A 24,753-nucleotide genomic window follows, 5' to 3' on the forward strand; every position below is an offset into this window, starting at 1 on the left:
TTTTCCTTTGTTCCTCACTCTCAGAATAATACCTATTACTACAAGGGCCAAAGGAGACACTGCCACCTGGTGGCACATCCCACCCTGCTCACTGATCTATACGTGCTCAACCTTTTTTTTTTCTTTCTTTCTTTCTTTTTTTTTTTTTTAAACATTTCCCTGAAAATCTCCTACCCATATCTATGCTCTTCAATGCTTCGAGGTGCCAGTTGCCTTCAGTGGTTCCAATTACTCCCCAATCCTAAAACAAATAGATTTTGGAGCACCAAAGGCCCCATGCCCCATCCACTGTAAGGGCCTCATATCCCTTTACCCATGAAGGGAACCACCTCTCACTTCCAAAGTAAGGTCTCTTTCTTTTTCTCTCCTAATCTATATCCCCTCACCCTTCCTCATCCATTTCTATGTAGTCTCTTCTTTTTGACCTTCTCGTCATTTGACCCTCCATTTGACCTCAATGAATCACCTCCTTCTCTCTATTTCTCTGTTCTTCTCTCTTCCTTTCATGTACCTTTCCATGTTCAAAAGAAGCATTCTACTATAGGTAGGGTGGTGTCAGGTTCTGTCCATAATGACCCTGTCTGCCCCTTTACTTTTAGCTCTACCGGATTTCTGTATCCACCAACCTCCTTGTGTTTATTTATAAAGAAATCCTTTATTGGTCTCTTTTTTTGTCACTATTGCTGTTGTCATTTATTCAATCTTGCATTTATGTTATTTGGAACATTAGTGAAGCAAATAATCTCTTCAATTCTGGTTTTATTTTTAAAATCATTTCAAACAAATCTTCATTATTGAATGCCTATCTTTTGTCCAGTACAGTTAAATTCACATTGCAGGATAGGTCACCATGATTTGAATCCTGAGTACCAATGTTCTTTGGAATACTTTATTTCTGTCATGCTCTTGGTCTGCTAGTGAAACCTATCTGCCAGTAGCCTATGAGGTGGAAGAGGGCTGCTGAGTTAGCCAAGGGTAAGTGTCAGTTCATTTTTTTAACCTTCTTTTGTATCCTGTGTGTCTTAGACATTGGAAACAGCTGAAATCACTTCATCTTTGGTGCATAATTTCTTTTTTGTAGACATTTGAGAGGTTTGATAGATTTTATAAACTTTCTAGACTGACATCTTATTGTTCATGTGACATGGAAGTCAGCATTTGCTTAAATTTATGTAATCCCAAATGGCACTTTCATGGGCTAGTGCATTTCCCACGTTGGTGAATAATAATAATTGATACTATGTACTGAGGACTAAGTTAAGTATTTTACAATTATTATCCCATTTGATCCTCACACTAATCCTGGGAGGTAGGTACAATTGTTATGGGAAAAGATTGGAAAGATATTTTATTTTCTCTTATTGAAAGCTTCCTTTCCCCCAGTATTTTTCACCTTTAAAAGTATCTATTTATTACTTACAGAACAATAGCCTTCTATTACATTCATATATCATCATTCCCCAATTGATGAGCACCCCTTTAGTTTCCAGTTCTTTGTCCCTAAATAGATATTATAAATATTTTCTTACATTTATGGCATCTTGATTTACTCTATTTGGGCCACAGGTCACATAATGACATTATTGAAATAAAGGGCATGCATAGATCAGTGATTTTATAAGCATATTTCCAAAATAAAAAATGTACTGTATACCCTATATAGCCCAGGTTATATATATATATATATATATATATATATATATATATATATTTATTTATTTATTTATTTATTTATTTATTTATTTTTTCATTTTAAACAAAAATAATAAAATATTCAGACTACTGTAAGTCTCTAAGAAAGTTTTAAAAACAGATTTGTGTGATATTATATACACCAATATACATATATACATATCTTTGGTTTTACATGATAATGTGACTAAAAAGTAAAATTATGATAGTTTCACCTTTACAAAAAATATGGGTCATCATAGCTATGTTGCTTATGTAGGCAGTGAAAAAAATGCAATTATTTATCACTATCCATGGAATCAGTATGCTCTGAGTTCAAGTCTTGCCTAAAACATTTAAAAGCCATGCAAATCTGAACAAATCATATAATCTCTCAACTGTAATCCCCTAACTTATATATTTGGAATAATAGTGAAGATAAATTAATAGAACACATGAAAAGAGTTTTGCAAACAGTAAACTGCTTTATAATTTAGAGTTATCATTTGTATTAATATGTTTTCCTCTGGCCTATCTTTTTTAAACACAACTAATTAAAAGTTAGAAAATATTGATAGCAGCTACTAAAAATAACAACTGAAAAGCATTTTGGTAGAAAATAGAGTTTTAGTCACCATATTATACCATAAGCTAAAAATAGATTTATGACTTAAATATAAAGGGTCACATAATTAAATTATACACAAACACACACATAAACACATTAAAAGACTATGAGATTATTTAACTTTTATAACTATTCCTAGGTAGATAATTACTATAGATGGATAATAGAGCAAAATTATGTGTATACACATATACATATATACACATATATTTATGTGTGTGTGTATATATATATATATATATATATGTATACATATACATATAAAATAACATTATTTCAAAAAATTTTTACCCAAATTAAATAAATAAACTGTGGCATTTAAAATTATATGGGGTTGCCCTATTTCTGTCCCAAGTTTTAGGGAAACATAATTGGGGTTTCTAACATAGAGCTACTGAAAAATTAGAGGTTACTAAACCAGTTTGGGATATTAAGCACTTATTAAAGCATATTAAATATCAATAAAGAGATAGCACATTGCTCAGAAATATCAGAAGGCCTATCTAGGAAAGATGGGGGGGGGCGGGGGCAGGGATAATCTGTGTCCTGCCTCCTTGAGCATTAAAAGCCAAGAATGGTCTTCGGAAGGTAAGCTCCCTGAGGTCAGGAGGAGAGCCCGTCCTTCCACACTGCTCAAAGCTAATTGGTTAGCATCATTCAAATCTATTGGTTTACTGGACTTAAGTGTGGTTCAGCATTTTATGTGCTGATGTCAGAGTACGGAGCCCTCTGAGGGGAAAAAGTCTTCAGGTAGGTGTGGTTTTGAGTGTGGTAACTTCTATTGTCTGTATTCACAATCCAAAGTCCAACTACATTTCCTTTGAAATTCTCCTGACTCTGGACTGGCCTTAAGAAAGGTCTGACGATGCTCTCGGGGTCTCATAGAACCCCATTATTTTCTCACAATACAATGGAAATGAAAAGAAGGTCAATAAATAAAAGACATGGAAGTCTGAGTAACTGAAAGCAATGAAGGTCTTGGAAAAGAGGTGGAAAAAAAAGTGTTGCATGATTTTATTTTATTTTTTTCACTGTGATCATCTTTTTCACAATGAACAGTTCAGTTGAAAAGTTTGAGGAAAATGAATCTGATGTAAAGAAAACAGACATCAATAAAACATATCATAAAACAAGTTAAAAGTAAATATATGTAATGAGGAAATAAGACTATATGTAGACATAAAAATTTTAAATCCACTCTTGGGATAAACCTATAAAGAAAAGTAGATGAGAAACTGTCCCCTCCAAAGGGATCTCTTCTGACCTTACCAAAAAAAACCCCACAAAAAAACACAGTATAATGCCCATTCCAACCTTCCTACTGCTGCTTTGAGTCATAGTTCCTTCCCAGGTGTATCCCTTTCAAAAGCAAAGTATGTGTTTTGGACATAGGCACTGACTTGTGATTTGCACTGTAATTGTAGATTTTATTTTCAGCATGGGATTTTCTTGGGAGAATCCTGTGTGTAATTTGCTTTAGAAAGTTCCAAAGGTTAAGTACAGTATCAAAATTGTTAAAAAGCTGAGGGATCTCTAAGCTGTCCCAAAGCACCTATTCATCATGAGCATATCATTTGACCCCCAGGCTCCAACTAAATATACTGCAAGTAAAAAGCATTCCTTTCCCTTCTTACTTCCCTCCTAACTCCCACCCCTCACCAGGTTTGCCTTCCCATGACTAAACTAAAATGTGTGCTATGTTTCAAATAAATGTGCTTTTTCTCTTCTCAAATGGCATCCAGACCTTATTTTACCTTTTAGCATAAAAGTGGTTCTTTTAAAATGTCTGGCATTCTAAAGACTTATTCCAAAGTACATAAAGCTTCTCCAATCTTGATAAACAGGAGATCCAGACGCACCTGCTCCATGGGGATGTCAGCAACATCTCCATTTTTTATACTTATTTTAATCAGATAAGTGATGTGTGAGAGTGACTGAAGTTTCTAACCTGAGCCTTAAAGACAAACAAGTAGATATTGGCTCTGCATTTTCCATACCTTAGTGGGCATATTTTCCAGAATGTGAATTCCTAGAGAATAATCTAATGAAAATCTATGAAAGGGATATGTGTTATCAAAATTATTTGTATAACTGCTATACTGTATAAATTCAATTAAACAGTGGTACTGTAGTACCACATAATGAAGATACCCCAAGGTTATTTAGACTATATTAAAGAACTGCAGAGCAGTACAGAGGTTGGGTGGTTAGTACACTTACTCAAAAAGTTTTACAACTGGTAAATATGCCTACAAATAACTGAATTGCTAAAGAAGAGGGCCTGTGTGCAGGTTGGAGGTTTGACAAATGAAATGGTAGATCCTATTTAAGATGGGAGAGGTACAGTTGAAGTGATTTTGAAATCAGCCCAGTGTCATTTTGCAACAATATACTATTAATCAGAATCTGTTGGGTTTGAAAAAGATAGCAGAATAGGTTTTTAGCTGATGGCTTACTTGACTACTGAGTCTTAGGGAACTATTATTTGTGACTTATTTTTTTACTCTCTCTAGGAGAATGCATAGTCTTGGACAGCTGAGTGATATATCTGCGTTATCCTTATATGAGTGACATCTGGAAGGTCTTTATCTGCCCAGGACTACAAGGGCACAAGGAGATATTTCAAAGACAAAAACATAGCTACAGTCTTGGCTGTGACCTTTTTCTGACATAACCTGATTGATATATTCCTCTTTTCCAAGATCAGCAGCAATATCAGGACTACCTAATTCATGACAAATTGATGCATTTGATACTATTTTTATTCTTTCCAATGTTCAACTTCCCTGCCATGTTGCTTTTTGTTTCAAAAAGAAAGAAAGAAAGAGAAAGAAAGAAAGAGAAAGGAAAGAAGGAAGGATGGAAAGAAGGAAGGGAAGAAGGAAGGAAGGAAGGAAGGAAGGAAGGAAGGAAGGAAGGAAGGAAGGAAGGAAGGAAGGAAGGAAGGAAGGAAGGAAGGAAGGAAGGAAGGAAGGAAGGGAGAGAGGGAGGGAGGGAGGGAGGAAGGAAGGGAGGAAGGAAGGAAGGAAGGAAGGAAGGAAGGAAGGAAGGAAGGAAGGAAGGAAGGAAGGAAGGAAGGAAGGAAGGAAGGGAGGGAGGGAGGAAAGAAGGAAGGAAGGAAGGAAGGAAGGAAGGAAGGAAGGAAGGAAGGAAGGAAGGAAGGAAGGAAGGAAGGAAGGAAGGAAAGAAGGAAGGGCTTGAGAATATTGAAGTAAATCACAAACATTAGGATTTTAGCAGCTTTTCCAAGTATTTTATGTTTCAGTAAAATCTGTATGTCGTTTGAGAGGTAGGCATTATACATTAGTGGTCATAAAATGTATTCTACCTTTTGATAGAGTTTGTCAGTGATTTTTATGGGATCTATAAGTGATGTCATATTGATGACTCACTGTAATCAGCACAGAAGAGGAGGAAAGTGCTGATCTGAATGCAATGTATCTAAGCAGTGTTCAGTTTCATTCACAACTCATTCTGAGATTTCCTTAGGATCATTTTTTTCAACATCAACCTTTACTGGGAATTTTGAAGAAAACATAAAATTTTCTCTTGTCCCCAACATCCTGTGAAAAACTCTGTAATACTTTAACTGAAATAGATAAATCAAATAAAATGACTAAAACTTGAACAGATAAAGAGCAAAGGAAGGAAGAAGGAGGAAGAGAAGAGGTAGTAGAAGAACAAGTAACAGAAGCAAAAGCATCAAAAGATGGTGAAGTGGGGGCAGCTAGGTGGCGCAGTGGATATAGCACCAGCCCTGGATTCAGGAGTACCTGAGTTGAAATCCGGCCTCAGACACTTGACACTTACTAGCTGTGTGACCCTGGGCAAGTCACTTAACCCCCATTGCCCTGCAAAATAAAAAAAAAAAGTGATGAAGAAGACAGAGAAGAAGGAGGAAGTAGAGGAGGAGGAGGAGGAGGAAGAAGAGGAGGAGAAGGAGGAGGAAGAGGAGGAGGAGGAGAAGAAGAAGAAGAAGAAGGAGGAGGAGGAGGAGGAGGAGGAGGAGGAGGAGAAGAAGAAGAAGAAGAAGAAGAAGAAGAAGAAGAAGAAGAAGAAGAAGAAGAAGAAGAAGAAGAAGAAGAAGAAGAAGAAATGATGGTATGATGGTGATGAAGAGGAATACAATATTTTCAAATTCCAAATTCTAGTAGCCAACTCTACTGTTGTTTAATCTTTTTAATCATGGCCAAATCTTCATTAACCCATTTGGGATTTTCTTGGCAAAAATGCTGGAGTGGTTTTCCGTTTCCTTCTCCAGAACATTTTGTACATAAGAAACGGAGGCAAACAGTGTTAAGTGAATTACACAGCAAATAACTGTCTGAAGCCTGATTTGAATTCAAGGAGATGTGTACTACCAACTCAATAATCCTAAAATTCACTTTCTTAATACATAACCTGGCACTTTAGCCTTTTCTGTACCTATTGTCTACATATGTTACCAATTTCTTTCAGAAACATTTCTTAGATGAGAGTAAATCGAAATTGAGTAAGTATGATTAAGACCTGAATATCTCCTTATGTGCAATAGGAATCCTGTTTAGTTTTGTTAAAGTGTATAGAGACCCTTAGTACCATGTAGTGCCTTTGTAAATTCATCAAGTTCATCCGAATAAGGAATTTAAATTCATTGTGAGGCTTGAGAGAGCACCATAGCTAAACTTCTAATAGTGAACTACTATTTGAAATAGGTGGGTAGGGGATACCTTTACCATAACTTCCTCTCACCTCTGTAGGCAGAAGATGACCTTGTAAGCTTTCAAGGACCCTTGAATATTTTCTTCCCTTTCTCCCCTCCAAAAATGTATGAGTATTTTCCATTTTGAACATTTATTTTATTTTGAGGCATAGCTTCTAATAATATAATTAGGCCCATAGCCTCATCCCTGAAAGAGTTGCCTGACAACATTTTCTATATCCAGAGCCACGAACAGACTGGATACAGATTTAAGGTTTTACAAGGAACCTCACAGAATGCTACATTATACCTAAGGGAACATCCTGATTATTCCAGAAAAAAGACTGACAGGAGCTGTGAGTTATATATTTGCCACCTGCATTTGCTAATCTGAGTCCACTTTCCCCTAGACTCTATGTGTACTCCCAAGAAAGGGTGTCAAAGACTTTTGGAAATATCTTATTCATGTATTCATCTATTTGTTTGTTTGTTTATTAAGCACCTATGATGTGCCAGTCACTTTATTACATTCTTTACAAATATCATATCATGTTATGATTATAATAATTATTTTTTGAAATCATATTATTGATAATATTGTATAGCATATTAAAATATAATGATAATAATAATTCATAGTAAGGTAAAGTAAATCATGAGACCATAAATTCAGCAAGTCACTAAAATGATGCAAAATTATGTAAGCAACACTTTCGGCAGAGCATCAAATGATAGCCAGTGAATTCTGTCATAGAATTATGCACTTAACCTCTGAGATCCCTAACAATTACATGTTCAGGATTGTGTGTCCACTGAAACTTTGAAAAGAAAAAGAAATATGTTGCTGTTTTACTCCATAATATCTTATCTATTATTGAATGACATAACCATAGGAAAAGGATTAAAGCTATGGATGTTTTCATTTTTTTTTAAATAGAGTTTAGACATTGGTCTACTATACTTAGCTTTCATTTAACTAACAATTCTACTTTAAGAGATTAAAAAAGGTAGAGACAATAAGCTATGTTTGATAAGTAATTTTATGATACCTTATAGTCTATGTATATTTTTGCCCCTCAAGGAGTTTATGTTCAATAGAAAGAAATATTGTGAACATATATGCAAAATAGGTACTAAATATATGCAAAGTCAAAGGTGGATACAGGGGAGGAAGAGTCCATTGGCATGGACTTGGAAATGGACAAGCTTCTGGAAAGTGCTGTTCATGATTCTGATAAAGCCAAACCCTCCCCAGAATCTCCTCCTACCATGCTTCATGTTACCAAAAGAGATTGTCTTCAGACACAGCAAAACTCCCCTCTTTGCCTCTAAATAATTCTTTTAAGAACTTTTTGACAGCGTGTTAGGATGCCAAGCCACTGTGGAGTTTGAAAAGGCGATAAAGTAACTGGGTGAGGAGAAACCCCACCCGGAGAAACAATTCCAAAAGCTCTCAGAGGAAGCAGGGAGAGTGGGCAGTGATACAACATCCCAACAAGAGTTTACTTCCTGGGGGCAGCTAGATGGCTCAGGGGATAAAGCACCAGCCCTGGATTCAGGAGGACCTGAGTTCAATTTCAGCTTCAGACACTTGACACTAGCTATGTGACCTTGGGCAAGTCACTTAACCCTCATTGCCTCACCAAAAAAAAAAAAAAGTTCACTTCCTGCCTGAAGTAGATATTCAGTGGACTGACAAAGAATTCCACTCACCAAGGCCATGATGGAACTGAATTTAGAAGATGGGAAAGGAGAAGGCAACATACCCCCATCCTGTAGAACAACATGCAGAACCTGTTATCTAAGGATGTGCTATTTGTTTCATTTCAATTATGCCCAACTCTCTGTGACCTTATTTGAGGTTTTCTTGACAAAGATACCATCACCAGCCAGAAATGAACACCTGAAGTTAGTAGAGTCATTGTGGGTGGGCTGGGTGATAATCCTGTGCAGGAGCTGCCTGCATATCTCAATTGCCTTCTGCCTTCTTCCCCATGCCTTCCCCAGCTCCCACTTTTAGACTACTCTGTAGAACATTGTCCATTTATAGTTACTGAACCTCTTGTTTGGTGGAATGGAACTAATTATTCAAGAAAAAAATGTATATGTGTAATATGTGCAAATAAATACAACTATACATATGCGTATATGTGTGTGTTTGTATGTATGAGTGTATATATGTATGTATATATGTGTGTGTACATATACATATATATACACATACACACATAGATATACATTACAGAATAAATGTAAGTTAATTTTGAGAAAATTCACTTGAAGTTAGGAAGGAGAGAGATTAGGAGAGATTACTTGGTAGAAGGTAGAGCTAGAGTGAACTTTGAAGGAAACCAAGGATTCTTGGGGGAAGAGGAGTTACATTTAATGCATCAGAGTCAGCATTAAATGAAGGTTGGAGTGTTGTTTTAGGGAAAAACAGGCTAAGCTGGACAAGAGGTTTAGTGAGGGGAAAAAAAAAGGTATTATATAATAAGACAAGGTTGATTGTGCTCATATTGAGAAGGGCTTTAAGTGCCAAACAGGGGCTTTTATTTTTAGTCTAGAATCAATAGGGAGCCATTGGAGTTTATTGAACAAAGAAATTACAATGTCATACCTACATTTCAAGAAAAAGCAATTTGGTAACTGTGTGGCATATTATAGAAGAGAAGAAAGAATTAATTTGATAAAACCAGTTAGTAGACTAAAACATCAGTCTAGGAGCAGCTAGGTGGCGCAGTGGATAAAGTACCGGCCCTGGGTTCAAGAAGACCTGAGTTCAAATTCAGCCTCAGACACTTGACACTTACTAGCTGTGTAGACCCTGGGCAAATCACTTAACCCCAATTGCCTCGCAAAAACAACAACAACAACAACAAAAAAAAAACATCAGTCTAGGCAAGAGGTACTTAAGGCCTGAATGAGGTGGTGAGGTGTCTGTGAGTAGAAAGAAATGGATAGAAAGGAAGAAAAAAAGATGTTGTAGAAATAGAATAAATAAGAGTGGAGGACTGATTGGTGTGTGGGGTAAAGGTGCACTAAAGCCATGAAAAATGACAGCAAGATTTTCATTCTGTTGATTAGAATGATAATAGTAAAGTCAAAGAAAATAGGAAAGTACCAAAAAGTGGGCCGCTAGGTGGCCCAGTAGAGACAGTGCCAGGCCATGAGTCAAGAAGACTCATGCTCCTAGTTTGAAATCTGGCATCAGATAATTTTGTGTGGTACAATGCAAGTCAACTAATTTTGTTTGTCTCAGTTTCCTCAGCTTTAAAATGATATGGACTAGGAAATAGCAATCCATTCGAGTAACTTTGCCAAGGAAACTCCAAATAGAGTCATAAAGACTTGGTCAAAACTGAAATGACTGAACAACAATGATAACAAAATAAAAAGTGAATGATTTGGGATTATAGAATAGTTGTTTTTTCTTGTTTCTTTTTCATGTTGAGTTTGAGATAGCTATTCAATGTGCAGTTCAAAATGCCTAATAGCCAGTTGGTGATGTAGTAGTGAAACTTGCTGAAGAGATTAGGATTGAATATACAATCATATACTAATGCATATACAGTTGAATACTAATAGTCCCAATAATAAAGCCTTCCCCAATCTGAACCCATGCATTTGATTAACCTCAAAAATGTAGAACCTAACTGTACTTTCAAATGAATAATATGTTTACCAGGTCTAAGGATGCTATGTTTTTTGTTTGTTTGTTTGTTTGTTTGTTTGCTTTAAGGACAGGATGAAAACTGTGGCTTGACCCCCATGGGCATAAATGCAATGAGGGATCGTTAGGATCTGCCTCAAGGTGTAAGTGAAGTTCATACTGAGTTAACTAGCAATAATTTAGCTGCACTATTAATCTCCAAAGATTTTTCTTTATAAATGTTGTGAATTACAGTAACTTGTTGGTCATTATTTTTAACTATTTACTGAATGCCTACTGAGCATTCACTGAGTATTGGCCTTGGAGTAGGCATGTTGACAGTGACACAAGGATCTTTGTAAAACAAAGTCAAATTGCCTGATCTTAATCTCAGGCTAAAACATGCTTTTCAGGAGCCTTTTCTATTATTGAATACCTACTTTGAACTTTAAACCTATTTCTTTTTCTTGGTAACAAAGAAAGAATAAGAACAAGTGTAACAGTCAAAGGATTTAATCTTTTATAAGCAAGCCACATTAATGCCTATAATAGTGTGATATCAGTAAAATTATTATGATATTATCCATGAAAAAAATAGCTAAACAGTGTAATTTCAGTAAAATTCTAGCTATAGTAAAGAGTACACATTTGGTCATAATTACATTCAATTGTTTGATGAAATGAATTAGAAATGAGTAAAATTTCAATCACTTATGAAACAAAGAAAAGCTGAGAAGGGAATTGTTGACTTAGTCTTGCTCACTCAACACACTTTTTTTTTTAAATGACAATTGTATATATGGTAATGTGCCGAGTGCTAAGAGAGCTGGTTTAGGTGAGAAAGATTCCTTGGTTTCATGGCTATTACATACTCAAAGGAAGAGATTACAAATAGCCAATGCAGAATACACATTATTACGCAATGAGGACATTATTTGTTAAAGTTACCATGAAACTTTTAAGGAAAGCAAAGGAAAACTTTCAGTATGCTAGAAGGGTCATCAATGTAGAAAGGCATGGATTTAGGAGAAACTAGAGCTAGACTGTATCCCACACCACATACCAAAACACGGTTAAAAAGGATAAATGATTTAGACAGAAAGGGTGATATCATAAGTAAATTATGGGAAGATGGAAAAATATACTTATATTTATGAATAAGGTAAGAGTTTATAACGAAACAAGAGATAGGGAATATCAAATGAAATAAAATGGATAATTTTAATTACATGAAATAAAAATTGTACAAACAAAACTAGTAGAGCAAATATTATAAGGAAAACATGAGATTGTGTGAGGAAATGACAGCAAATTTCTCTAATAAAATCATTCCTTCCCAAGTATTCAGAAATCAGAATTAAATCTATAAAAATACAAGTTATTCTCCAATTAATAAATGATCAAAGGATATGAACAAGCAGTTGTCAGGGGAAAAAAAGAAATCAATTGATACTCATGTGAAAAAATTCTCTAAATCACTATTGATCAGAGAAGTGTAAATCAAAAAAACTCTGTGATACCACCTCATACTTATCAGATTGGCAAACATGACAGAAAAGGAAAATGACAAATCTTTTAGGAGATGTAGAAAAATTAGGACAATAATGTACAGTTGCTGGAGTTGTGAACTGGTCCAACCATTCTGGATAAAAAAAAATAGAATTACACCCAAAGTGCTATAAAAACGTGCATACTCTTTTACCTCTCAATACCATTCCTCTTTCTGTATCCCAAAGAGATCAAAGAAAAGGAATAAGGACATCTTTGCACACAACAAAATGTGTGTGTGTGTGTTTGTGTATTCTATTTTGTGTTGACAAATAATTGGAAATTGAGGGAATGCCCTTCAATTTGGAAACAGTTGAATAAGTTGTGGTAAATTATTGTCATCAATTGGGTTCACTTTTTATTTTATTTTATTTTATTTTGTGGGGCAATGAGGGTTAAGTGACTTGCCCAAAGTCATACAGCTAGTAAGTGTCTGAGGCCAGATTTGAACTCACGTACTCCTGAATCCAGGACCCGTGCTTTATCCACTGTGCTACCTAGCTGCCCCACTTAGGTTTAATTTTAAGCTGCAGTCCATGTTTGTGATGTCATCATGAGTGAGTTACTTATTTGATACTCAAATTCATCACTTTAAAATGGGCATGATAATATCAGTTTTACAAGACCGTTGTGAAGAGGTCTTTGTATGCCATAAAACTCTAGATAAATGTGATTTACTGCAATTATCACAAATTTCAAATTAACATGTGAGGAATACATAAGATTTATATCCAGCTACACTGCAAATCAATGGCAAAATCACAGATAGAAAAATAATTTAATATTTACTTTTTTAAATCAACAGCCTTTTAAGTATAAAAATATGGGTGCTAGAGAATAACTTTGACCAGTGTTGATCAAATTAAATATAAAAACAAAACCTTCAGTAAGAGTCTCCTATATGCCAAGTAGTATTCTACCTATTTGTGGGGATAAAAAAAATTTTGATACAACATATTACCTGTCCTTATGAAATATGGAGTCTAGTAATGGAATATGAGGAATGCACAGATATTTACAATTCAAAATAATAATGTACATTTGTATAGGGTACATATGCTGGAAGACTGGTGAGATTTTGGTTGAAAGTCTTTAAATCAGGACAGCTAGGTAGCACAGTGGATAAAGCACCGACCTTGGATTCAGGAGCACCTGAGTTCAAATCTGACACTTACTAGCTGTGTGACCCTGGGCAAGTCACTTCACCCCAATTGCCTCACCAAAGAGAGAAAGAGAGAGAGAGTGTGTGTGTGTGTGTGTGAGAGAGAGAGAGAGAGAGAGAGAGAGAGAGAGAGAGAGAGAGAGAGAGAGAAGAAAAGAAAAAGAGAAAAATTTTAAAGCTCCCTCTTGTCAAAACTCCTGTCGACTTCTTGAGGGGACATGAGCCATGATTCTCAAAAGAAAACAAAACAAAACAAAAAAAAACTACAGCTGGAGTCAAGAATAACTGGTTAATTTAGAGCAAGGATATGTTCCCTGGTCAGGGAAAATGTATGCACAAAACATTCAAGCTTCATATGAAATATTAACATTTTATCCATAAGTTTCTTGTGTAGATAATCAAAAGAATAATGAATCAATTCATGATTAGTGCTTTTCAATTTCTGAAGTATAAAAACTGATACCAAAAATTTAATATTCTATTATTATTGACTGGCTCCACAATACCCTTGGTATTAAGCCATCCTATGGAGCCTCTGGTAGAGTGAGTTTCAATGATTTAGGGGAGAGGAGAAGAGAATTGATGCAAGGTTAGAATAGCTGGTATTGTCTTTCAGAAGCATAAATTACATTTAGAGGAGCCAGTTTTTATGTTGACCCATAAATGGATGCTGCTTTCCTTTATCTGCCTCCCCCCACTTCTGCCAACAAAAGGAATAGTTTATGGGAGGAAGTGGTCCTGTCCTACTAAGACCTCACAGTAGCTTTGTGATTGAAGGAAACATTTGATTGTCCACCTGGTCTGAAAGAGGAAATCCTAAATAATGCTGGTCTTGAACTCCAACCTTCTAGCTTGTGGGGAAGGGGAGGAGGAATATCCAATGTAAAACATCCCCATCTTTGCTTCCAGAAGAGTAGGATTTCTTTAGTAGCAGTAACTTCAGGGCTTTCTTCATGGGTAAGAAAATTAGAAAGGTTCATTAGAATATTGTGGTGTTTTTCTTTCTTTCTTTCTTTCTTCCTTTCTTTCTTTCTTTCTTTCTTTCTTTCTTTCTTTCTTTCTTTCTTTCTTTCTTTCTTTCTTTCTACCTTTCTTTCTACCTTTCTTTCTTTTTTCCTCTTGGCATTCCTAAATGCATTTGTCCTTTCATTTAGGGTGGTACTGAATTTGGAAGGAATTAGGAAGGGGCAATATAGGAATATAGTATTGATTATTTACTGAAGGAATATAGTATTGATTATTTACTGAGAACTGTGGGACTCTTTTTACTTTTCTCTATTCATTTATGGGATTCTGAGTGTTCCTTGCATTTTTTAAAATTATACATAGGTAGTTCTGACATTGTTATTTGCCTATTTCTTAAAAATTCAGTGCCTGTTTGGCATCTGAGGAAATTTTTTCCCACACCTGTAAAGATGAAGAAATGATATATATTTTTAAACTTCCCAGAATGGATAATGAATTAAATATATAAAAAGCTAAATAGATATTGATCCTTTGGGGGTAGTCCCTAAGGTTAGACTCTTCCCATATGAACCCAGAGAAGGGAACCCTCAATTATATGTAATAAAGACATTCAGAAGCCACAAAATGATGTAATATGAGATCCCAAAATGAAAAAGATTATTACTGATTATTATTGTTGTTGCTTATCCTTCATTCACAAAGAAGTCCATGACATTGGGAGGAGAAGTTCTGACTTGCACTGAATTGGATTTAAGTGAGGCAGGGTCATACAAGGTCACCAACATCATTCTCTCCCTTAGAACCATCTGGGTCCAGTGGCAAGATATATATCAGGACACCTAGAGATGGCGCAGATGTTTGAGGCAATTGGGGTTGAGTGCACAGGGTCACACAGACAGTAATTGTCTGAGATGATACTTGAACTCAGGATTTTTGATATACCTAAAAAATTGGTTCCAGTGAGTCTTTCAAACTGTTTAGTCTATATTATAGATTACTTCTGTGCATGTTTGGTAAGCTCCAACTATTTTTTTGCCATCATTGTCTTAAATTACATTTCTGTATCTTCATATATTATTTATGGCACTGAGAGCTTAAATACTACTTTTTATTTCATCAATAAAGATAACACTTTAGTATAGAAGCACCAGCGAATGTGTTAAATTTTGGTATTAATTCATTGTCCTACTTTCTATTCTTTGGATGGTTAGTAAGAATTGACTATCAGATCCAACTTTTATCAAACTCCTTTTCATTTTCACTGCTTTTCACTGCTATTCACTCTTTTGCAGGGGAATACTATCTGTCATCTTCTATCCTCATCCTTTATTATATATTTCATTTTTCCAATGAGTATTATATATTCAAAATCAGTAATTCTGGAGTTGTTGTTGTTGTTGTCTGTGTGTATGTGTGTGTATACCATAGATCCTTTAGGTATGCTGGTAAAGTCTATGCATACAATGTGTGGAATTAAAAGGAAACCAATCATATTGAAATTCAGTCTTACAAAATAATAAACTCATGGATGTCAGATTAAGAAGTCTTACCGTCTAAATTGATGAGTTCCTATTTTTTTGTATGTCTTCTTGTCAAATAGACAATTTAAATAATGATTTATGCATTTTCTGATTTGTGTTTGCCTTGTCACTTTTACAACAGAATTATCTAAGTTAAAGCTATACAAGAAAAAATTCAAATAAGATTAATTGTATTTTCTTTATTCATTTTCCAATTTCTAATTGACAATTTTCTCAAAATGTTTTGATTGGAGCTACTGTAATTAAATGAATCGTCTTCTAATCATTTATGTTTTGTAAATTTGGTGTTGATTTTGAAATTTATCAGTTGATCACTAAAATGTTGATGGATAATTAAACATTATAACCTCGCCATCAGTAAATAGTCTTTTCTTATCTGGTAAAATGGAATAATTTGTGTGCACATCCATGTGGATGGGCATGTATATCTGCATGTAATATTCTTTGGTATTTATCATACCCAATATCTTTTGTCTCTCAACTTGAAGAAAGTTCTAATTGTTCATAGATGACAGTTCTCTGAGTACTTTAAAAACCTTTAGGGTCTTTCATATGTTAACATTAAAACATAACTACAAGCTTTTTTTTCTCCCTATCATCTCATGCCCACCTTTTCACTGTACCCATAAAGTATTAAGATTAACTTAGCTTGAAGGATATTGTCAACTTCTTTATATAATCTTATATGTCTTTATCCTTTGAAGTTATTGTTAACAGATAACCATCAATCACTTTTATGAATTCCTTTTTCTTAAGCTCATCATAAGAACCTCAAGGTGAGATGACCAAATAGCCCATGAAATTATGTTTCTTGTTACCTTTGGGCAAATAATGAAACTGATTCTATCAATTCATTTTTCATCTATCCATGGACAACTGTGAGCCATCCTTCCATTTAGCCTCAATTTATTTATGTGTTCTAGTTTCAATTATAGCAGAGCTATAAATATTAATGTCTTATAGTTTCACCAGTACCTGTCATTGAGCAAAGATTACATATTTAGATTATCAACAATCAAATTAATGTTTTTATGCTGTCTTAAAATGATGTGACACAGTAGTTTTTGTCCCCTTGGTAGCACTGATCTACAACTGCATCAGAAGTTAATTTAAACAGACATGTGTCAACATACATACATATATATATATATATATATATATATATATATATATATATATATATATATATATCATACACACATATATACATGTATATATACATGTACACATATTTAAGTGTGTGCATATATATGTATGTGTATATGCATGTGTAAATGTATATGTATTATATATGTTTATGTGTATATACAGGAATTACTTTGTATAAAATCTTTTTTCCTATGAATTAAAAATATTAAAAATGGATTTTATTAATTTAATTTCCAAAACAGGAATTCATAATAATTGAAATTATGTATTTGAATGTATACGTGTGTGTATCATACATATTTTACTATATTCATGTGAGTGTGTTCATTGTGCTTATTGAAACATATGCACACATACACATGTACTCATGAATATATCCATGTACAACATCATGTCATTGTTGTACGTGTATTTTTTGCATTGTATAGCATTATATGTACACATGTGTATTGAATATATAGTTAGCAAAATATGATGAGTATTGTGTTTGTGTATATATATGTGAGTAAACACAATGTATATGTTTTTGTATATCCAGACTTTATTCCTATATTAATTCACCTCTTGTTTGATTTTTTAAATCCTTTCTCAGCTCTTCAAATAAGACATTTTGGTCTTGAGACCAATTCGTCTTCCCCCTTGAGGTTTCACATGTAAGCATTTTGACAGTGTTGTCCTCATCAGAGTTTGTGATTTGGTCTTCCCTGTCCCCATAGAAGCTGTCTCTGGTAAGGGTTCTTTTCTGTTTCTTACTCAAATTTTATCATCTTTTGTGACTTTTAAAGTTGAGTTCTGCTCCTTGGGCACAAGGGGCACTGTTGTAAGCTTCTTGTGCTAGGTAACAGGGGCTTGAAGACTGGCTTCCTGGTCTGAGGCCTCTGGGGCTTGCAGATTCTTCACTCTGGGCTTACTCTCTGTGCTGGTGTGACTTGGCCTAGTTATGCCTGTCCTGTGGGTGGTTTTCTAGCTGGAAGTTTGCTCTCTGAGCTAGGGCTGGGACACGGGGGAGTCTCACAACTAGTTTGCTGTGCCACCAACCTGTTGAGTCAGGACTGAGTGGCCTCAGCTGCTGATCTGTGATGTGATCAATAGCCTTCAGCTGACTTGTCCAGACACCCTCTGTGCTCCCCTTTCATCCAAGTGAGACAGACCTTTCTTGAGGTCTTTTTAAATGATCTCGAGTGGGAGATTGTTTCTCCCTGTCTTTTTGTAGGTTCTGTAGCTCCAGAATCCATTTAGAGGCTTGATTTAATGCTGTTTCTGAGGGGCACTGGGGAGAGCTCAGGCAACTTCTTGGCTTCTCTCCACCATGTTGGCTCTGCCCCCCTATTTATTCAACTATTTATTTTTCATGTGTCTCTTCAGTCAAACAAATGATTGCACATTAACAAATTTGTATTAATAAGATTCTCTTCTCTTAATGAGCATGATCCTTGGAAAAGAGACTATAAACGGAATTATATTTTTTTTATGGAGAAAGAACCTGGGAGAGTTTGTGCTTAAATTTTATATTCTTTTGAAAATCAAGGTCACTTTCACACTCTCATGCATCAACATAAACTATCTGGTTATATATTTCATTTTAAAGCTTTGTCACTATTTTTTATATCATACTCACTAAGGACATACAAATATATATTCCATTTTGTACTAAGCTTTAATATATATGCATACATGTGTATATACATTATTGGTATATATGTATATGTATATACAAATGCATATGTATGAATTTGTATGTATTTATGTATTCATTCTCTGTTCCTTCTTCTCTCTGTCTCTCTGTGTCTGTGTCTCTCCGTCTCTCTGTCTCTGTCTCTCTGTCTCTCTGTCTCTCTATCCATACCTATGCAATATATTCCTGTTTGGTCTGCACCTATGAATTTATCATTGTAGGAGACTCCTAGCATAGAAACTTATTCCACCAGTGTAGGTATCCAATTTATCTGCAATTTATTATATCAGACCATGTCGTGGGCCCGAAGTTGTGACTTGCTCATGGTCATGGAGCTAATATATGTCACAGGCAACACTTAAATCCAGATTTCACTGACTCCAAGGCCAAACTTTAACACACTAAGCCACCCTACTTCTTTCATATAAAACATTTAATTCTTATAATTGAAGTAATTCAGAAATTTTGAAAGGAAGTAGACTGACCTGCCAAAAATTACAGGACAAGGTTTTGACAGAGTCGGGATTACAACTCATGACATTACATTCCACATTTGAATATTTGAGGGGCATTATGGCATAGTGGATAGTGTACTGGACTTGGAGTCAGGAGGACTTGAATTTTAAACCCACCTCAAATTCTTTCTAAATATGTGACCCTTAGAAAATCCCTGAACCTTTTTAAGCCTGTTTTTTCATCTATAAAATGGGGATAATGATAAACACTCTCATAGATATTACACAGATCTTTCATTACTATCAAACATGTATGATGCTTTGCAAATGTTACACTTCTCTATACATGTGAGCTTTCATTATTATACTTAAAGCTACTTGTCCCTGGTAAGGAAAGAAACTCCAGGGTTGATGCATTGTTAGCCAATCTCAGCATGCATCCATTTATTGGGAATGGCAACAGATTTCTTCAAGTAGTGATCTACACCACCAGATTCCTTGACTATGTATAGGGCCCAGCCTACTGTAGTTACTTAAGGAGTGTTAAACAACAGTGACAGGAGTAATGTAAAGGAGACCAAATGCTAGGCAGTCTGTAGAGAAGATCATACTGTTTCATGAATGTTTTCCTCCAAAGGAAATGTGTTAAGTGCACTTGGCACAACTTTCAAAACACTGTTGCTTTATTTTAAACATTTTTTCAAAGGTACTTTATGGCTACTGGCATGTGGAATATGGGGTTTGTGGTAGGGGTTAGGGATTTGGGGTCCTTACAAATTCCTCTTTAAAGAATTACATCCTTTTGCACACAAAGTCAATTAGAATAAGATAGTCACTTATTTAGGGGCTGGGGAAGGGAAGGGAAACCAAGAGAGAAATCCTGAGACTTCTTCTCATGGGGAGAAGGCATGGCACAGAACATGGCTTTGAGATACCAATCTCCTCGAGCAGGAGACAGGCAGATACTTTTATAGAGGACTGATGGGGGTAACCACCTGACTGTGGAGAGTTCCCTTAGTGAGGGAGAACCATCCCCCACTGGTGGTGGCTGGAGGAGTTGGGTGAAGGGTGACTATAGATCTCTCTCCTCAGGACACAAAGGCAGCAGCCACACTGACTCTTATCTCCCCAGGGGTGAGGGAGACTAGAATGAAGGGTGGGGGGCTCCTCTGTGATCCCATTCCACTTATCTCTTTATGTGTGTCTGTCCTTTGGATTAGTTTCTCAAGGAGAAGGCTCTTTGATGTACCCCAGAGAACTTCTGGGGTGCTCTGGGCCCATAACACTACCAATATATTTTGTATTCATCCATAACTATTAACTAATTATTCAGGGTAAAAACTATTTAAAAAAAACTAAAAACTGGGGTGGCTAGGTGGTGCAGGGGATAGAGCACCGGCCCTGGAGTCAGGAGTACCTGAGTTCATATCCGGCCTCAGACGCTTGACACTTACTAGCTGTGTGACCCTGGGCAAGTCACTTAACCCCAATTGCCTCACTAAAAAAAAAAAACAATAATAATAATAATAATAACTAAAAACTCTCCCACAGCAGTTTGAGGTGCTAAAAAAATTATAAGAAAAAAGTATACACATACACATACATACATACATACATATATACTTACATATATGCATATTACATATGCATGCATACATTACTTACATGTGCATTAAGGAGAATTGAAAATCCATGGCATTATTGTAATGGTTTTGCATGGAAGAGGAAACAAACGAAGCCATACTGCAAATCTGTTTGCCAAGCCTGGAGAAACTTTCCTTGTTCATTTAAAAGATTTCCCTGCCAAATAGCTGAGTCATTGCTTTTTTGAACAACAATTGTTTCTGGCTAAAGTGAAAGAATACAGTACACTTTCCCAAAATACAATCCACACAGGTCATTAATTAGAGTGACTATTGGTGGCATTTGAGAATGTACCAGGCGGGAAGTTCAAGACGGGGGGTAGGGTATCAAGTAAGCCCTTGTGAGCAGTCTGCAGATAGGTTTTGCCTGACATAGCCTTCGAGCAGCCCCCTGGCCCACTCTAAATTACAAATGAGGAACTGCAAGGACTATTAAACACTCTATAAAATGCTCACAACAGATCAGCATAAAACCATTCAGCACAGGTGTTTCTGTAATTGGGAAAGTGCTCTGTGCTCAATGGCCCCTCAGATTCACCCTTCTTCCTGAGTGCTTTGTGGGGATTTGTAATCCAGTTCAGGTAACATAAGCATTGACTTGGACCTTCACTGAAAATTCAAGAGGAACCATTTTACAGAGGCTCATTTTTTTTCTTCCCTCTTCCCCCCCCTTTTTTACTTTGTATTTCCCTGTTACTTAAATAAATATATAAACAAATGAGGTAGATGGACACATGCATTTTCTTGCCCATTTTTTGGACATCACACATTCTTTAAAATGTTTGAGGTGCAGGCAGGGTAGTGTAGTGAAAAGAGGCCTGAACTTGGAGTCAGAAAGAATGTGCATTGAAATCCTAGCTCTGACACTTCATGGCAGGGAAACTAACTTCAGAAAAGTCATTAAACTCCTCAGGAATGCATATTCTTCTGTAAAACTAGAGAAAAAAATATTCTTAATATATTTTATTTTTATTTTATACATTATGGTATCCAGTTGAGAAGCAGGTGGCATAGGAAAGAGAGAACTAGTCTCAGAATAAAGAAGACCTATGTTCTAGTGCTACCTCTGAGCCAAATTTATAGCTTAATTATTGTGAGACCAATATACATTTTCAAAGTCTTGCAGTGTTATGTCAAATGATCAATCTATCTATCTATGTCTATCTGTCATCTATTTATTTATCTAATTTACCCAAAAATATACAGATGATTTATCTATATAAAATATGCATATATAATACAATTATATATATGTAGGTGTTCTGCATATGTATATTATATCATATATGGATATATGTATGTGTGTATACACAAATATATACATACACATACCTACATGTGTGCATATATACCTCTACAAATATGTGTGTGCATATACATATATTTGCATGTATATACATGTGCATAAATATACGCATTTTCATATATGTGTGTATGTGTATGATAAATGCCTTGAGGACATTAACCCAAACTCATTTTACATAAAACTGTGCCTCAGAGAGTTTAAGTGACTGGGCCTTGGTCATACAATTAAGTGTCTGAGGTGGGATATGAACACAAATCCTCTTTGTTTTCTCTCACTAATATATATTTTGGCTGTGTTAATATGAATATGGATATATCTGCATGTAAATACATATTATACATAACCTGGAATTCAACTGTAGCCATTCGTACAAGACTCTCCTCACTGATGAAGAGAATGATTTCTCAGTGTCACATCTACATGAGGAGAAAAGTTGGAAGAATTTGGGAGAGAATAATCCTTCTGGTGATTTTCAGAGAAGATAAACCCAGTTTTAGACGCTCTTTAGCAGAGTCCCTTGGAGAGAAAGATATTGACAAAAAATTGACAAGTAAAGTAACCAGTGTATAAAGATCATTCCTGTTGGCAGATCCTGTGCTGAAGACATTGGGCTATTTTCTTTAGTATGATTCAGGACTGTCATGGTTAGCTAAGATATATCACTTCTAATAGGAGAGTTCATTCACTCTGTGTATTATAGGGTATTTCAATCTATATAACTTTTCTGATTTCTGCTTACTATTACCTGTGATAGTTGCTTTTATTCATGATTCACTTTTTTTTTCTTTTTTTTAGTGAGGCAATTGGGGTCAAGTGACTTGCCTAAGGTCACACAGCTAGTAAGTGTTAAGTGTCTGAGGCCGAATCTGAACTCAGGTACTCCTGACTCCAGGGCTGGTGCTCTATCCACTGTGCCACCTAGCTGCCTTGATGATTCACTTTTATGATCATCTTTATGTAACTGGAATTTATTAGGGAGGGAAACCATGACTTTGGATAAGGTTTGTATGATTAAAAGATGGTGAACAGGAAAAGTGGGTTGATACAATAATTTCCTCTAGATTAGAAATATTCAAGTTTGATGTGGTTTTGTTTTGATACCATTCTTTCTAAAGAAAGTACAGTGTCCATGCTCATGGTCCTAATCTTTTGCTATCCTCCTAGCAGGGAATTAAAGTCTCCCTTGGAAAGGGTAGGAACAGATTCCAGAGATATTTACTATAAGCCTTTTGAAATTGGATATTACCCATGGTGGGGTGGCTTTTGAATTTATTCTTGATTTTTGCCATTATATAGGCTCATCTGCAGTTACATTAAAAAAATTCAATAGTGTATTTTATCAGCCTTTATAATTGCTTGGTGTAATGCTATTTGTTTGTTTGAAAAGTGTTTTTGTAAACTTTGGATAATTTTAATTTTCTATAATACTTCTCTGCATTTCTGTTTCTTAGCCATTTCATAAGCCCCATCCACAGGTAAACTACTTTCAGTTACAGGTGATTAATCCAATGGTACACAATTGTCTGCATTTACAATTGATTTCTAAGTGAGATCAGTTTATTTCAAAAGAATTAAAGAATTTCTATATCTTTATTTATTGAGATATAATGATGGGAAGTAAAATGGATACTTTTGTTTACATAAAATTAAAAAGCTTTTGCAAAAGCAAAACTAATGTAGCCAAAATTAGAAGGAATCCTGGAAATTGGGGTGGGATTACAGGTACCACATGTCTCAACTATATTGGGAACTAAGTCATATTTCTGAAAACAAGATCCAATTAATAAAGATATGAAGAGTTTTGGAGGGGTGAAGTTGTCAATAGTCACATAAAATGCTCTAAATCACAATATATTCAAGAAATGAAAATTAAAACAACTCTAAGATACCACCTCACACAAGACTGGCAAATATGAAAGGAAAATGACAAATGCTGGAGGGGATGTGGAAAAATTGGGGCACTCATGTACTGTTGAGGGTAGTTCATCACTCTAACCATTCTGAAGAACAATTTGGAACTACACATAAAGGGCTATAAAAATGTACATTCCCTTTAACCCCCCAATGCCATTAATAAGTCTGTATCCCAAAGAGATCAAAGAGAAGGGAAAAGGACCTATGCATTAATGTGTGTGTGTGTGTGTGTGTGTATGTGTGTGTTTGTGCTGGAAATTGAGGGAATGGCCATTTATTGGGGAATTGCTGAACAAGTTGTGGTATGTGATGGTAATCAAATACAATAGTATAATACAATAGTGCTACAAGAAATGATGAGCAGAATAATTTCAGAAAAAAAATTGACTTGTATGAACTCATACAAAATGAAGTGAGCAGAACCAGGAGAATATTGTACAAAATAATAACAATAATGTAAAGATAATTAATTGTGAAGGACTTAGCTATTCTAATCAGGACAATCATTCAAGAAAATTGCAATAGACCCATAATTTAAAATGCCATCCATCGGTAGAGAATTGATAAATTCTGAGTATAAATTGAAGAATGCTTTTTAAAAACTATTTTTCTTGTTTTGTTTTGTATGTAACATAGTTAATATCAAAATATATTTTGCCTTATTTCACATATATAATCAATATCAAAATGGTTGCCTTCTGAAGGTGAGGGGCAAGAAGGAGAGAGAGAATTTTGAACTCAATTTTTTAAATGAATATTAAAATT

Source organism: Dromiciops gliroides, chromosome 6 (genome assembly GCF_019393635.1).
Source record: "Dromiciops gliroides isolate mDroGli1 chromosome 6, mDroGli1.pri, whole genome shotgun sequence".
NCBI lineage: Eukaryota > Metazoa > Chordata > Mammalia > Microbiotheria > Microbiotheriidae > Dromiciops > Dromiciops gliroides.